Source organism: Mauremys mutica, unplaced genomic scaffold (genome assembly GCF_020497125.1).
Source record: "Mauremys mutica isolate MM-2020 ecotype Southern unplaced genomic scaffold, ASM2049712v1 000658F_np12_obj, whole genome shotgun sequence".
Lineage (NCBI taxonomy): Eukaryota > Metazoa > Chordata > Testudines > Geoemydidae > Mauremys > Mauremys mutica.
The window spans coordinates 171,551-187,558 of NW_025423025.1; the positions used below are offsets into that span (position 1 = coordinate 171,551).

At 56.8% G+C, this 16,008-nt stretch overlaps 2 non-coding genes across 2 annotated transcripts; one reads left to right on the top strand and one right to left on the bottom strand.

Moving 5' to 3' along the window:
- Positions 1-1,311: 1,311 nt before the first annotated feature.
- TRNAS-AGA lies at positions 1,312-1,393 on the top strand. Its single transcript has one exon. It is a non-coding gene; the product is annotated as a tRNA-Ser (tRNA).
- A 14,204-nt stretch (positions 1,394-15,597) lies between these two features.
- Positions 15,598-15,790, bottom strand: LOC123357454. Its single transcript, XR_006575555.1, has one exon. It is a non-coding gene; the product is annotated as a U2 spliceosomal RNA (small nuclear RNA).
- Positions 15,791-16,008: the final 218 nt, after the last annotated feature.

Genomic DNA, 16,008 nt, shown 5'->3' on the forward strand with positions numbered 1-16,008 from the left:
GGGGAGGGGCCGGCAGCCACTGGAGCGAGCAGACAGATGCTGCTCAGCTCCGCTGCACTGCTGGGGTCCCTGGCAGGGAGCGCCTGGGGGCAGCAGGTGGGGCCAAGGGAGTGACCTGGTCCCAAAACTGCTGGAGCCCCATGGGCGAGACCTGGGAACCAGGACTGCCAGCCAGACAAACACCTTTAAGAGGAGGCGGCCCTCTCCCTGTCACAAACTGATCCTCCTCCTTCAGTTCAGTGACAGCCTGAATTGTTCCTTATCCCGGCAGAGCCAGAGGATTGAAAGCAACAACATCAAACCCCTGTGTAGCTCCCAGGAATGGACACAAACACTCCCTGGTATCTGAGGAGATGTTCAGCTTTGCCCTTGGTCAACTACAAGGCTAAAGGGAAAGGAGGTGGCGCCAGGTATAAAGAGTGAAACACGACACATCATAGTTATGCCCATGGTGGCTGCAAAATCTTTTGATGTACTTCTTCTTATCAGCAGTGTATTGTTTTCTCTGGAGCCTAGGCCTTGACCAAGAAATTTGTACCTTGATAAAATAATCAACTGCCCCTGGACTTGACACCCACTGGGGTGTCCCTACACAGGTACAAGTACTAACAACATGGCTGCCTTTTAGCCATAGATTTTAATCAGGGCAATAAATTGAAACAAACCCCTGTTAAATCATTTCTCAGCCTGAGTCCTTCACCCACATTCCCTAGAGCACTGGGCCACCATGTGGACGTTTCATTTCTGACCTCAGTTTCACACAGAGACAAAATTTCCTTTGCACAGATCCATGAACAGCAAAACCTCCCTGTGTCTCTGGTCTGAGCCAGGGCATTCGATGCCAGTGAACCTTTTTCTCCTGCAATGACGACGGTCAGACAGAGGGGTCATGGCACCTGCATCCCCGCCAGGGAGATATTGGCTCCGCTCTTTCTTTCTGCTGCTGTTGTTAGTCCATCAAACATCAAGGGTGGAATGCAAGGCTGAGTTCACGCACCAGCCCTCAGTGCCCCAGAGAAATCCTGCCCCCTGCTATTGGAACGATGTGCTGGAGATTTGACTAGGAAAGGGACTGTCTGAATTGTCAGAGTGGGGAATGAACAACAGTCTACAGCAATGTCGTTCACACAAACACACTCTCATCCTGCTCCAGCCGGAAGGGAAATGGGCAGGAATTCTCGCTGTTCACCCAAGGACACTCTTACACTAATGCAGCCGTGAGTGTGCTGGGGAAGCTGGTCTGAACAAACAATTTGAAGTGACAATTCAGTGAGAACAAAATCATCATGCAGTGAAAGGGATGCATGCCAAGTAGTTGTGGCCGAGTGGTTAAGGCGATGGGCTAGAAATCCATTGGGGTCTCCCTGCGCAGGTTCGAATCCTACCAACTACGCAAGCGCTGTTGTTATTATTGTAGTCTTAGTGCCTGAGCATCCATAGTGCGAACTGGAGATAAATCTAGTTTCACTCTGTCTACACTTAAAACGCTGCTGTGGCACTGCTATAGCACTTTGGAGTAGACAGTGACTGGAGGGATTTTCCCATCCCTGTAATAGCTGCATGGACAGAACAATTCTTCCTTTTCTTTAGCACTATCTAACCCGGGCTTAGGTCACCTTAACTATATGGGTTTGTCGGGGGGTCACACCCTGGGAGACATCGCTTTGCCAGTTCAGTGCCCAGTGTACACCAGCCCTTAGATCCCTCTTGGTATTTCAATGCAGGCACTGACCTGTGAGAGGAAAACATCAGCTCATAAACACAGAGACTAATCTCGCTGCACTTTCCAGAAAGTCACAAAATTCAATTCATTCTTGCTAGGACAGAGAAAAAATAAGTGATACTTAGTTTTTGGCTTGATTAAATAAAATTAAGTGTTTAATTAATATAGTAAAAATCTGTACTGATTCCTCTAACTAACACCATAGCGTGAAATAGGAACAGAGACAAATCTTGTCAGTGACGACTAATTTCACAAATGATCTTCCCATTAGTAATTGCCACACTGCCCCTATTGGAGGTCTGGGCATCTCCAGTGTCATTGCTCTGCGTTCACCTTCCCCTAGAATTGTTCTCGGACATTCGACTTCCTCTGCAGCATGGGGCTCAGGTCACTTGCTGGAGGATTCCCTGCACCTTGATGTCTTTAAGCCACAATTTGAGGACTTCAATAACTCAGACATAGGTTAGGGGTTTGTTACAGGAGTGGGTGGGTGAGATTCTGTGGCCTGCATTGTGCAGGAGGTCAGACTAGATGATCATAATGGTCCCTTCTGACCTTAATTCTATGCAGGGGCGGCTCTAGAAAATAGGCTGCCCCAAGCAGCGCGGTGTGCTGCGCCGCCCTTGCTCGGTCCCGCGGCGGGTCCCCTCTTCCCGCGGCTCCGGTTGAGCTCCCGCGGCAGGTCCACCGGAGCCCCGGGACGAGCGGACCTCCCGCGGGCACGGCTGCGGACGGTTCGCGGGTCCGGCGGCTCCGCTTGAGCTGCCGCAGTCATGCCTGCGGGAGGTCCAGCCGAGCCGCGGGACGAGCGCCCCCTCCGCAGTCATGCCTGCGGCAGGTCCGCTCGTCCGCGGCTCCGGTGGACCTCCCGCAGGCATGACTGCGGCAGGTCCACCGGCCCAGCCTGCTGCCCCCTAGATTTGGCCGCCCTAGGCAACAGCTTGGTTTGCTGGTGCCTAGAGCCGCCTCTGATTCTATGAAGCTATGAATCTAGTCCCAAATTTGGAAAACGGTGCAGTTCAGAATGAGAATAGTGACCCCGTCTCCTTCCTGCACCTGCTCTACATTGCTCCACAGCAGCTTCTCTACCTGCAGAGTCACCCCAGCACTGTAGTTCAGCCGCCCAGGGTTCAGCAGGGGCCTCTGGCAAGGACAGTGGGTGCAGCTAACAGCCCAGTGTGCCTGGCCCTGAGGCAGCTGTAAAAAAGCAACACTCCCCCCAGAAGTACAGAGACTGAATTCCTTAACTTTAACATCATGACCCCCTGTGGAAAGCCACACGCGTCAGTTGTATTTTCACAGGGAGATGCAAAAATCAAGTGACACCAATTTTTAAGTTGAGTAAATAAAGTTGAGGAGATAGTTATTAACCTCACAAAAATATACTAAAGATCCCTCAACATAACACCTGAAGGTGAAATATGAACAGAGACAAATCTTGTCAGCAAAGGCTCCTTTCCCAAACGATCCTCAAAATGTTACTAATTCCCACCCCTCCTCCACAGGAGCTCTGTGCAGTGTAACTGTTCTGCAGGCAGCTTCCCATTAAATGCTGTTGTGGGACATTCCCAGGCCTGGAAATGTACCAGCGACAGAATTTGAAGAGCAAACCTGGCTCCCCGCACCAGGCGGGATTTGAGTGTTTTGTCCCTGTCACTTAGTCTGTGTCAATAGTACAGACCCCAGGTGTCCTGGAACCACCGGTTCTAAAAAGGCTTCTAAATTTAACAACCGGTTCTTGTGAATGGGTGTGAACTGGCTGGAGCTCACCCCTGGCTGTAAGTTGGGGGAATCAGCCATCACCTGCATGAAGCCACACATAGGGAATTGCTCAACCTTTTTTGGAAAGACACATGGTGCTGGGCCCCTCATCCAACTGAAGTCTTCAGTGTCACAGTGACCCAAGGTGTGTGCACAGAATGGGGATGGTGTATGTGTGGGTGGGTGGATGGATGGATGAATTGATTTCTGCATGTGTTTGTGTGGTTTCTGCAAGGGTTTTGTGTGTGTGGGGGGGGTGTTATTACAGCTCTGGGGGTTGTGTTTGTGGCTTTGCAAATGTTTGTGTGTTCATGTGGCTGGATTTGTGCACGTGTTGGCATCTGTTAGTAGTTGTGTTGATGTTGGCTGGATTTATGTGGGTGTTTGTGTATATTAGCAATTGTGTGTGTGTGTGGCTGGATTCATGCATGTGTTCGTGTATGTTTGCAATTGTGTGTGTGTGTGTGTGTGTGTGCATGCTCAGCTGCCCTCTGCCAGTGCAACAACCGTTTCTCTATATGTCACAGCCCCCATACCGTCGACCCTGGTGGTGATTTCCCCATCTTACAAGGGCTGGCTGGCCTGACACTTAACCCCTCTGTGAAGTGTGGCGGAGGCTGCAGCTCACCCCCTGTGGGGCAGAAGGGCCCAGGTGCACCTGGAGAGCAGCTCAGATGAGGTGGGGCAGGGCATGTGGTGTCCATTCTGTGTTGCCTGGTGCTCGGCTGTTGCACAATCCCCAGCCACGCCGCACAGCGCATCCCGAGAGGGGGCAGGGGGCCAAGCAGATGATCCAGCACGAGGGGGGTGAGGATGTGTGGTTGGGGGGAGGAAAAGCCTTGGGCTGCACTGGGGGAGTGCAGAGCAGGGGTGACACCCCAGAAACCTGCAGCAAAGGGATGGACAGGTGGGGTGGGTGGATAGAAGAGGCAGCGGGACTAAAATCTAAAAGGGGAGTGTGGGGTCTAGTGGTCAGAGCGGGGGCGGGGGGTTGGTGGTCAGAATTCCTGGATTCTATCTCCAGCCCTGGGAGGGGAGTGGGGTCCAGTGGTTACAGTGTGTGTCAGGGGGAGAGCCAGGACTCCTGGGTTCTATCCCTGGCTCTGGGAGTGGAGGGGGTCTAGAGCAGGGGGACTGGGAGCCAGGACTCCTGGGTTCCATAGGGGAGACTGTTTTTTTCCTGTGCTCCCCTCCCTAGAGATCCCAGCCCAGCCCCCTAGTGCAGAGTGAGTGGGAGCCGAGGAAGTTGCTCTCCCACTTCAGAAACATGATTCAACCTCCCCTCCCCCATGGGCTGTGACATCATGGACCCCTCCCTCCCCAAGGCAGACAGTAGAAGCCCCGCCCCACCAGAGAAGTGGGGGGTCTAGTTGCACCCACAACAATCCCACTCATGGTTGCAAAGAAACCCCCACAAACCACTGCTAGCACAGGATCTGCTGCTTTCTTTTCACCATGAGCTGCTCCCCGCCAGGCACCACACCCCAGTCACACGCCTTTGGTCACTGTGTAGCTCAGTGGCAATCACTGCCCCGAAGTGACTCCGGCGCAGGCACCCACAGCACGAACTCCCCACACCGGATTCTGTCCACACGCAGAGAATTCTCTCCGCCGGGCTCCTTCGGTTCCTCTCGCTGCTCTGCGTCCTGCCGCCAGACACTGCTCATCTGCATAGCCCCGCCCATGGACACGTGACACCTTCTGTCGTTTTGGTCTCGAGTGGATGAGTCGCCTGCAGAGAGTGATAACGTCAGCGCACGTCACAGCCGGCGGGCGGGGATTGTCTGTGAGCCCCGCGCTGGGGGCGGGGCTTCAGGGAGAGACCCAGCCCCATAGACAGCCTGGGGCAGGGAGCTATTGGGGGAAGGGATGAGGGGATGGGGGGAGAAGGGGGGAGGGAGAGACCCAGCCCCATAGACCTGCAGGGGCAGGGGATCTTGGGGTCAGGAGGGGAGAAGGGGGGTTGGCAGAGACCCAGCCCGGGGTACAGGGAAATGGGCTGGTTTGGAGGGAACTGGGGAGGAGAAGAGACACAGGGCAGGACACACCTTGGGACAGGGAAACTGACTCACTCCGAATACATGCGGAGCAGGGCAGGGCGGAGGCAGATCATGCTGGTCCCAGGGTAATTTCGGGGGGTTCTGATTCCCCACTCAGCCGGGGGGCTCCCCTCTGGGCTGAGGAGCCCTGGGGTGGGGCGGGTGCAGGGGCTGGGTGTGTGTGTCAGGCTGGGGGAGCTGCCTGGGCAGAGGGGCTGGAACCAGGGGCGGCTCCAGGCACCAGCACACCCAGTGTGTGTGGGGGGGGGGCAAGCTGCAGGGGGGGGCTCTGCTGGTCACCGCGAGGGCAGCAGGCATCCCAACCCCTCCACCACTCTACCCCCCTCCCCTCTCCTCTCCTCTCCTCCCAGAGCTGGGGGAGAACCCAGGAGTCCTGGCTCCCAGCCCTGCCCCTCCCCCGTATTTCCATATGGCTCCATCCAACAGCCCCGCCCCTGAGTGGGGCGAGATGAGGCCAAGGGAGAAACGGGGGGGGGGGGGGGGGGGGGGCCGGGGGCTGCGCGTTCGCGTCAGGAGCCGGGGGGGGCGGGGGGGGGCGGGGGTGGGGAGTTGCGCGGGGGGGAGGTGTCGGGTTGACCCAGGGACCCGCCCTCACCTGGGCTGGAGAGGACGGAGGCGCCCCGGGGCAGGCTGGGAGTTGTAGTTCCTGGCTCGTCTCAGAGCTGAGATGACGACTCGGTTGCTCAGACAACGCGCCCCTCCCGGTGCACTCTGGGAAGCGTAGTTCTCTCTCTCTCTCTCTCTCTCTCTCTCTCTCTCACACGCGGCCTCTATTGGAGGAGGGGCCGTAACTCGTCACTTCGCCGCGCCCCTCCCCGCTCCCTGATTGGCGGAGAGAGCGCGGGACAGAGACTCGGCGCGTGGGGGGAGGCCCCAGTTCCCTCGCCCCGAGGCTTCGCTGCCTCCCACCCCCGGCGCGCGCTGCGGCCGTTGGGATTCGAATCCCGCGTGGGAGCCGGCGGGGTGGGGCCGGTCCGAGGGGCGCTGGGGCGGGGCGGTGATTGGCGGCTCCACGCGCGGAAGGGTGCCGGGGGCTCAGACCCCCCAGTTTCAGGCGCCAGGCCCAGCCCCGCCCCCGGCGTCCCCTCCCCCACCCTGTCCGCTCTGCCTGGCCTTTCCCTTTGCCCCCCCCACCCTTCCTCCTCCTTCCCCCATCCCCGTCCTCAGCACCCTGCCCCCCGCCTCCTCCTCCCCCATCCCTGTCCTCAGCACCCTCCCCTCCCATCCCCTCCCCCTCAGCACCCCACCCTCCTCCTCCCCCCATCCTCAGCACCCCGACCTCCTCCTCCCTCTCCTCAGCACCCTGCCCCCATTCCTCCTCCCCCCCATCCTCATCCTCAGCACTCCTACCCTCCTCCCCCTCTGTAGGGCCCCAACAGCCCCTTCAAGCCCCCCCAACCTGCCCCCCCGTGTCTCCCCTTCTGTTGTGACCCTCTCGCCATCCCCATCCCCATCTGTGGGGATCCCTCAGCCCCCAGCGTCCCCTCCCCCATCCTGTACACTCTGCCTGGCCTTTCCCTTCGCCCCTGACCTCCTCCCCCCCATCCTCAGCGCCCCAACGCCAACCTCCTCCTCTCACCCCACCCCCGATGACCTCCTCCTCCTCCCCCCTGTCCTCAGCGCCCCATCCCCCCTTCCTCCTGCCCCTCCCCGTCCTCAGCGCCCTGCCCCTAATCGCCTCCAGCCCATTTCTCCATTGCTGGGCCCCACTTTCCCCTCCCCCCCCTCTCCCAGTCCATCCCCAGGGTGGGGGTTTCCTCATCTCCAATCTCTGCTGCCCCCCAACCTGCCGGGTTCCCCTTTTCAGCCACTGTGGGGTCCTCCAACCCGCCCCCACCCATCCACTCTGGGCTCTCTAAATCCCACATTCCCACAATGCACCTTGGTAACCCCACCCTCCTCTATCCCTAATCCCCCTAGTCCCTTCCCTGGGGTCCTCCTGGACACCCCAACCCGCAGTCCGGCCCCCACATACATCCCAGTCACTCATCACACGCTGAGCTAGTCCTTCAGGGGCCCCCACAGCCCCCCAAACTCCTCCATCCATGAGCCCCGTGGGCCTGTGGCCGGGAAGGGGGGGAAGCTCCCACTTTGGCTGGGCTGGGTGTGGGTGTTAATCTTTTCCTGGCTTGCGTGTGCTGAGCTCACAAAGGCTTTTTGCTCCCTCAGGGTGGGGGGTGGTTTTGGCCGAAGGTGACGTGGTTTGGTAGCCCTGTGGATGCTGCGTGGTGTCTGCAATGGGGCGTGTGTTCCCATCATGCCCCTTCCCCTCTGCCTGCAGAGCTGAGCACAGACAGGTCTGAGGAGCAGAGCAGGAGCTCTGGGAAGGAGAAGAGCAATATGAAGATGGAGTCTAAGATGAGGCCAGGTGACTTCTGTGGAGGGAGACATGCTGGACAGCGCCAAGGATTGGGGAGACAACCAGGTGTGAGTCCCGGGCTCAGATTTCTAATTGTAGCTGTGATGGCAGAATGGGAGGAGGGTTGAAGCCGGAGCCCTGGGGTGCGGGAGTAGCGAGAAGAGGAGCCTCGCCACCATTGCTTTTTCTTTTCCTTTTGTGTTGTATTTCATACCAAGGGGAAAGAAGTCGCGGGGACGGAGTCCAGCCCGGAGGTGAGATGGCAAGTGAGCGAGAGCAGTGACAGGGTGAATCCTGTTGATGCCAGGCAAGACCTGCCCAGCTGGGATGAGAGTAGCTGTCTCTGTCGGTGAGAGAAGTGTCTGGTTTGGGAAGGGCTCTGGTCACAGCCCTCCGGCTCCAGGCAGGGACGTCCCGTTACCTGGGTGTGGGTTTCCGGACTAGCTGTGGCTTCAAGGGAGATGATGTTGCCATTTGTGGGGGCTGATCATCTCTCTGGCCAGGAGTGGTGTGTGCTCCCTAGCAGAAAGTTGGATCCATGAGGGTGACTCTCTGTTCTGAGTTTCTTTCTTTCTCCGAGATTTCTCTCTCTGTGTTGGCCAACTTACACTCAAACTCTCTCTCTCCTTTCATGGACACCTGTCATGTTCAGTTGCCTTCATCCTCTTCCTCTGCTCCTCCTCCCCCAGTCTCCTATGGGCTCAGCTGGGTCTGTCTGCCCACGGGCAAGGTCTGTGCCATACTGGGAAGGATGTGTCCTGCCTGCCAGGATAAGGGGGTTGCTCCTCCCACCCCCTATCTTCGGGGAGACCTCATTGCTGTCACTGGGTCACAACGTGAGTGGCCAGTCATGTCTTTGGGGCTGTGGGGTCTGAGACTGAGAGGAGTGGGCTCGCAGTCATGGCTTTGGGCACAGGATTAGAGATGCTCAGAACCCCCCTTATCACCCGCTAGCTCCATTACTGCATCACCCAAAAGCCTCGCTCAGGGTCCACTATGCCTCCTTGTGCTGGGCACTGCAGGGCCAATCAGAGGGACAGCAGGATGCATGAGGAAATAGATGAGTGTGTGAGGCAGATGGGTGAAGGGGGGGGTGTGGCATACATTGGGGATGGATGGGAGTTGAGAGTTGACGGACAGCGGGACAGATGGAGAGCTGCAGGGACGGATGGTGACGTCACAGGCTGGACTTGTGATGGGTTCAGCTCATGGCCGCTGGCCCTGTCATCTCCTGCCCCCATCTGCCCGTCTGACTCTGCCCCTGTCTCTCACAGGCAGCACTCAGCAGGGTCTGGCCCTGTCGTTACACTGGTGCCTACACCCAGTGCACACCTGTGTGTTATGTGCTCCTGGAGAGCTCAGGCAGGGACAAGCGTGCGGCTCACGGCTGCTGAACCAGCTACTCCAAAACTGCCACAGATCTCCCCCTCCTTGGGCTGCAAGACCCTGGCCGGGGGGTTCCCTGTCCCTCCTCGCTGCCTGCTCAGCACAGAGACCGAGGTCACCTGCCTCTGCCCAGCCTCCAGCTGGAGCTGCTCCAGCCCCGAATTGCTGGTCTCCAGCCTGGCCGGAGTTGGTGCGATGTCCTAGCGGAGTCCGTTCTTTCTCCCCGGTAGATGACGATTTTCCCCACTGCAGTTAGTTGCTCTTTCTCTGCTTCCCCATAGCCCCTCCCCAGTGATAGTGACCCCTGCTGGCCAGGCACGGGAGTGTCCTGTAGGTGCCTTCTTGTAGGAGCAGTGACTCCTGGTGGCGAGGGGCAGCAATGCCTGGCATGTATCCCCCCTAGCATTGCTGCAGCGACCCCTGGTGGCCACTGAGGGCAGTTGCCTATGTGACCCCACCACTGCCATTGCGCCTGTGAGCGCTGGTGGGTAGGTGAGGCAGGGCCCTGTATGTATATCAGCCATTGGGGCAGTGCCCTCTGCGTATCCCACTCTCATCTCGGTGACTCGTGATGCCCAGGTGGGGCAGTCCCCTGTGTGTATTTACTCCCCCCAACCCCTGCATTGGGCCAGTGAGCACTGGTAGCCAGAGGAGTCAGTGCCTGAGGTGTGTTCTTCACCTCCCCCAAGGTGGCAGGGTGCCTGGGTGGCCGTGTCAGGCAGTGCCCTGGGTATCTTCCAACCCCTCTGTGGCAGTGAGCCCTGCTCCTGGTGTGCGTCACTCCCCCACTAGGGATGTGCACTGGTGGCCAAGTATGGCAGTGCCCTGTGTGTAGCCTCCTCCCCCCCCCCCCAGGGTGACCAGATAGAAAGTGTGAAGAATCGGGACGGGGTGGAGGGTAATAGGCACCTACATAAGAGAAAGCTCCGAATATTGGGACTGTCCCTATTAAATTGGGACATCTGGTCACCCTATCCCCTCTACCCCTGTGCCAGGTATGGCAGGCACTGATCCCTGGCATCCCCATGGGGCAATACCCTCTGTATATCCCCCAATTGGGGCAATGACCCCTGCTGGTCAGGTGGGGCAGTGCCCCGTGTGTTTATCCCCCCTATTTAGGTAGTGAACCCTGGTGGCTAAGTGAGGCAGTGGCCTTTGATTTCCTCTTCGCTCCCCGCCCTCTCTCTCTGCGGTAGGGCCCCCAGTTGGGGCACTACCCGATGTGTATCTCTACTAATTGGAGCAGTGACCTCCCCGTGGTGCCCTGGTGTGGCAGTGCCCTATTGGTATCTCCCTCCCCCTCTCCCCACACCATTGTGGTAGTGGCCACTTCAGGCAGTGGCCTGTTTATCATCCCCCCACACCACCACCATTGCAGCAGTGCTCCCTGGTGGCCATGTGCAGCAGTGCCCTGCATGTATCCCCCCCAACCATTGCTGCAGTGACCCCAGGTGCCCAGTTTGAGTAGTAGCCTGTGTGTACCTCACCTCTTGGGGCAGTAACGTGTGGGGCCAGCTAAGACAGTGCACAGTCTGTGACGTCTGGTGGCCACGGAGGGCAGTGGCCTGTATGTAGCATCTCCTCTGGAGCAGTGACAACTGGTGTCTTGGTGCTAAGATGCAGCCACCTCTGGGGTACATGGTGGGGCTGTTTACAGGACAATGGGGACAGCCCCCCCCATTCCAGGAAGTAGGGGAATGTCTGGTGTTCGGGGAAGAGCGTTCCACCTTCTATTGAACTGTGATGCTCTGAGCACCTTTCCCCTACATGAAGAAGACCCTGTGTGGCTCCAATGCTGGTCCAGTAACAGGTATCACCTCACCTGCCTTGTCTCCTGGTATTCTGGCCGGTGTCCAACTTCCCCTTCGCTGTTGGTCCTCAAACCTCCTCCAAGCAACCCCCCCCCCCCCAGTCCCTTAAGCTGCCAAACCTCCCCTGGAGCCCAACCCTGGGGGGGGGGCACCCCACCTGAAAACCCTACGGCACCATGGGAGTGGTCGTGTCCACTGCCTCCATCTCCCACCAGCCAGGACGGGCCCCACAGCACCATGGGAGTGGTCGTGTCTCCTGCTTCCATTTCCTGACAGCTGCTGCCAGGCCCGGCCCAGACTTCCCATTTCTGGTGCGAGTCCGGAAGCAGATGCTGCCATGAGGCGGTGCTGGGAAGGGTGGTGCTGGTGTCAGGAGAAAGCAGGAGGAGTAGGTGGGGTCTGTGCTCCTGCGGGGAGGTGCTGCCCTTGCTGTGAAAGGGCCCCGCCATTAGGGGAGATGTCATCTCCCTGCCCTGCCACGCTCTGCACCAGCCCCTGCTTGTCCCGGGAGCAGGGCTGGCTCCAGGCACCAGTGTAGCAAGCAGGTGCTTGGAGCGGCCAGTTCAAAGGGGCGGCCCGTCCGGTATCGGGGCAGCAGGTCTGGGCCTTTGGCGGAAATTCGGCGGCGGGTCCCTCATTCCCTGTCTTAGTCTTTGAGCTGCCGCCGAATTGCTGCCAAAGAGGAAGGGGGGGAGGACTCGCCGCCGAACTGCCGCAGAAGCAGCAGTGTGGTTGAGCTGCCGCCGAAGAGCCACAGCTTGTCCTTTTCCCCCCTCCTGCTTGGGGCGGCAGAAAAGCTGGAGCTGGCCCTGCACAGGAGGAGCAGGCTCCAGTCTGCGGAGCTGCAGCAGGGAGCCCCGCAGCAGGGAACCCCGCAGCCCAATGCCTGTCAGGCCCCCCCGGTCTCCATGCCCCTAATCCCGGCGGCCCCCCCCCCCATCAGTTAGAACAGGAGGCAACTTAACTTCTGCTCACTGTTCCCGGTGGGGCTCTAACAGAGCGCGAACCGGAGCCACTTCACTTCCATTCGCTGGTCCCTTTATAGACGCAGGGTCAGAGCTCTCACAGGCTGGGCAGCAAGGGGCTGGTGCCGTTTGTCTCACCCCAGTGGATATTGCAGCCCTTAGTATAGAGGTTTGTTCTTTAAACATGGGGTCAGTCTCCTGTGGGGTTGGGCCACAGGAGAGCCCCATGCCCCTTCCTGTGCTTCTAACCCTGCACTGTTCACCCTGCGTCCTCCCCCACGCCCCTAATCCTGTGCCCCCCTCTGGCACCCCTAACCTCTGCACCCCTAACCCTGTGCCCCCCTCTGCCACCCCTAACCCCTGCCTCCTCCTGCACCCGTAATCCCTGCACTGTGCCCCCTTTTCCCCTAACCCCTGCACCCCCTCCTGTGCCCACTTGGGGAAACTGACCTGGATGCACGGAGTAGCTGGCATTGCTGCTCGCTCCCCCCGCCGCCCCTGAACACTTCTCCTCCGCACATCGCTAGGGGGCTGTGAGGGGGGAGCAAGGAGCGACATCAGGGCTCCCTGCATCCAGGTCACCTTCCCCACCTGGGCTGCATAAGGGGAAGGTGACCTGGATGCAGGGAGCCCTGATGTCGCTCCTTGCTCCCCCCTAGGGGGGCACGGAGGAACATTGGGGGGAGCAGTATCCGCTCATCACCGCTCTCTCCCCCTTCTCTTCCCCTCCCTCCCCCCATGTTCCTATGCCGGGAGGGAGCAGGGAGAAATCTGGGCACCACCCCAAGCAGCACTCCCCTGCCAGCTGGGAGCAGATTCTGACTTTACACCAGCAGCACACACCTCTCTGCTACTGTACAGCACCACCCTTGACCATGGTACCCCTGGGCAATTCCCTGGTGTCACCCACCCCTAAGGCTGCCCTGGCTATGGGCTTCAGAGGGAGTGACCAGACCAGGCGACCATGGAGAGCTCCAGCCCCTGTTCTCCCCTCCCAGCTTCTAGCAATCAGAGGCCAGGGACATGCTTCCATGCTGATGACAGGTACTGCTCAATAATGATCCAAAGTACAGGGACGGCTCCAGACCCCAGCACGCCAAGAGGAGCCACGGGGGGCGCTCTGCTGGTCCCGGGAGGGCGGCAGTCGGCTCCAGTGGACCTCCCACAGACGTGCCTGCAGAGGGTCCGCTGGTCCCACAGCTGGGGTGGAGCATCCGCAGGCATGTCTGTGGGAGGTCCACCGGAGCCGCTGGACAGGCGACCGGCAGAGCGCCCCCCGTGGCGTGCCACCGTGCTTGGGGTGGCGAAATGGCTAGAGCCGCCCCTGCGAAAGTACATTCATATTCCTCATCTGAGTCAGATGCCACCAACCAAAGATTGATTTTCCTGTCTAGTGGTTCAGGTTCTGTACTGTTCGCATCAGAGTGTTGCTCTTTGAGGACTTCTGACAACATGTTTCACACCTCGTCCCTCTTGGATTTTGGAAGGCTCTTCAGATTCTTAAACCTTGGCTCGAGCGCTGTAGCTATCTCTAGAAATCTCCCGTTGTACCTTCTGTGTGTTTTGTCAAATTTGCATTGAAAGTGTTCTTAAAGTGAACAACATGTGCTGGGGCATCACCCAAGACTGCCATAAAACGAAATATATGGCAGAATGCGGATAAAATCATGGAGCAGGAGACATACAGTTCTTCATCAAGGTCTTTAGTCACAAATTAACGCATTTTCTTTTAACGAGCATTATCAGCATGGAAGCATGTCCTCTGGAATGGTGGTTGAAGTATGAAGGCATATGGATGTTAGCATATCTGGCACATTAATACCTTGCAACGCTGGCTACAAAAGTGCCATGAGAGAGCCTGTTCTCACTTTTAGGTGACGTATATAAGACACGGGCAGCATTATTCTTGTAAATGTAAACAAACTTGTTTGTCTTAGCGATTGGCTGAACAAGAAGTAGGACTGACTGGACTCTAAAGTTTTACATTGTTTTCTTTTTGAGTCCACTTACGCAACAAAAAATATCTACATATGCAAGTTGCACTTTAATGATAAAGAGATTGCACTGCAGTACTTTATATTTTACAGTGTAAATATTTGTAATAAAACTATATATAGTGAGCACTGTACACTTCGTATTCTGTGTTGTAATTGAAATCAATATATTGAAAATGTAGAAAAACAAAAATAAATTTAAATTGGTATTCTATTGTTTAACGATGTGATTAAAAGAGATTAATCGTGATTTTTTTAAAGTTAATTGTGTAAGATAACTGCGATTAATTGACAGCCCTAGATTTGAATTTTTCTGTCACATGCAGGACAAGCTGGAATATCTGTGTCTATTGGGTTTCCGGGAAACCCAAAGCCCGCCCCATGCTAACGCATCCCCCCCTCCAGCCTAAGGGGAGGTTCCACAGGGCCTCAGAAACCCACTAATTGTGGGGGACAACTAATAAACGAACAGGGACAGGAGTGCGGTCAAAGGGTCATAAGAAGGGAGCCTGACGGGGACACTGAGCAGAGAAGCCCGGACAGCCCCCACTGCTCCTCGAAGGCGTCAAGGGAGCCAGCGGATGCCGCCCAGAGGAACTCTGCCCGGATACGTGAACGGACTAAAGATCGGAAACAAGCCCCACAGTCGCAGGAGCCTGTGAAATGTGCTGTGAAATGATTTCCTGTTCTGACATGTCCCCAATTGCCCTTTTTGCCCTAACAGGCTGCAGCGCAACATCCATGTTTTGCTCCAGCTCATTCCGTCCTCCCAGGGGCCGGGGAAGGGAAATGGCTGCGGTGGAGCCAGTTGAGGGAGGGATTATCAGGGAGTTGCTGGCGGGTTCCCTTGGCGAGGAGAAAGGGCAGTAAATACATAGGGGGTGGGAACTTCCAGGAAGGTTGGTCTGGGTGGGAGAGGGCAGGAAATCCCCAGGGTGGGGGACAGGGAGTGACAAACCTGCTGGGATTTGTTTACTGTGAGGCTCCAGCATTTCTCAAATGTGGCCACCAGGGGCTTTTATTGTGGCCACAGCCTCCTGGGCTGTAATTGAGGGAGTGCGGTGGGGCTCAGGCTTCTGCTCTGGGATGGTGGGCGGCAGGCTCAGTCAAGATACATGGAACGTAGGCTGGGTGGAGAGAAGTCTGTGTAACTCATCCAGTTATTGATATACATGTGACTCGAATATTACCAATCTGTGTTCCCCCCCACACACACAGACACACACAACCCCCCCCCGCCAACCAACCATCTCCCAAACAGACCCTCAGTCTGGAAAGCATTTGTCTCTCATGTTGTTGAAAAGACTCAAAACAAACAGAAGAATCCCAGCTTTTAAAACAATCCTCTAGCAAGACAAAGAAACTTACATCTGTAGACTCAGAAAACACTCCCAAGATATTTTAACAATATGTTGTCATGAAGAAACCAAAGTGCTAAAGAGGCCTGATTTTTTTAACTACTTTAAAAAAATCTTCTCAAATCAGCATCTTTAGAGTGAAACTTTTTCTGCTTTTCTAACCAGACAGTTTTCCCCAAAAGGAGAGGCACTGGTCCTGGAGACACTGCAATACCAGGTCAATGCATGGGGTGGACAGAGCAAGCTCCTATTCCATCCCCTTGTTTCAAAAATCAATTTAATATACAGTCCTCAAATAAAGGACCTATCAGATATTAAACTGATAAGAACAGACACTACGCTTGATCTTAGCTCCAAGGAGCTGAGAAGCGATGCTGAGAGTCTCGGATGCTAGGCAGCCGCTCTTCCCCCACTGCTTTCTACTTCAGCACGAGGAGCAACCAGACATGCACCAAACACCATTCCCGACACTTTGATAACTAGGTAACTCGAAGCATAGGCGGCAGGTTTGTATAATTTTTGGTGGGGCCCAAAATGGTGGTGCCCCCCTGCTCCCGCCCTGTAAGCTGATATAAAATGAAGCTACAATGC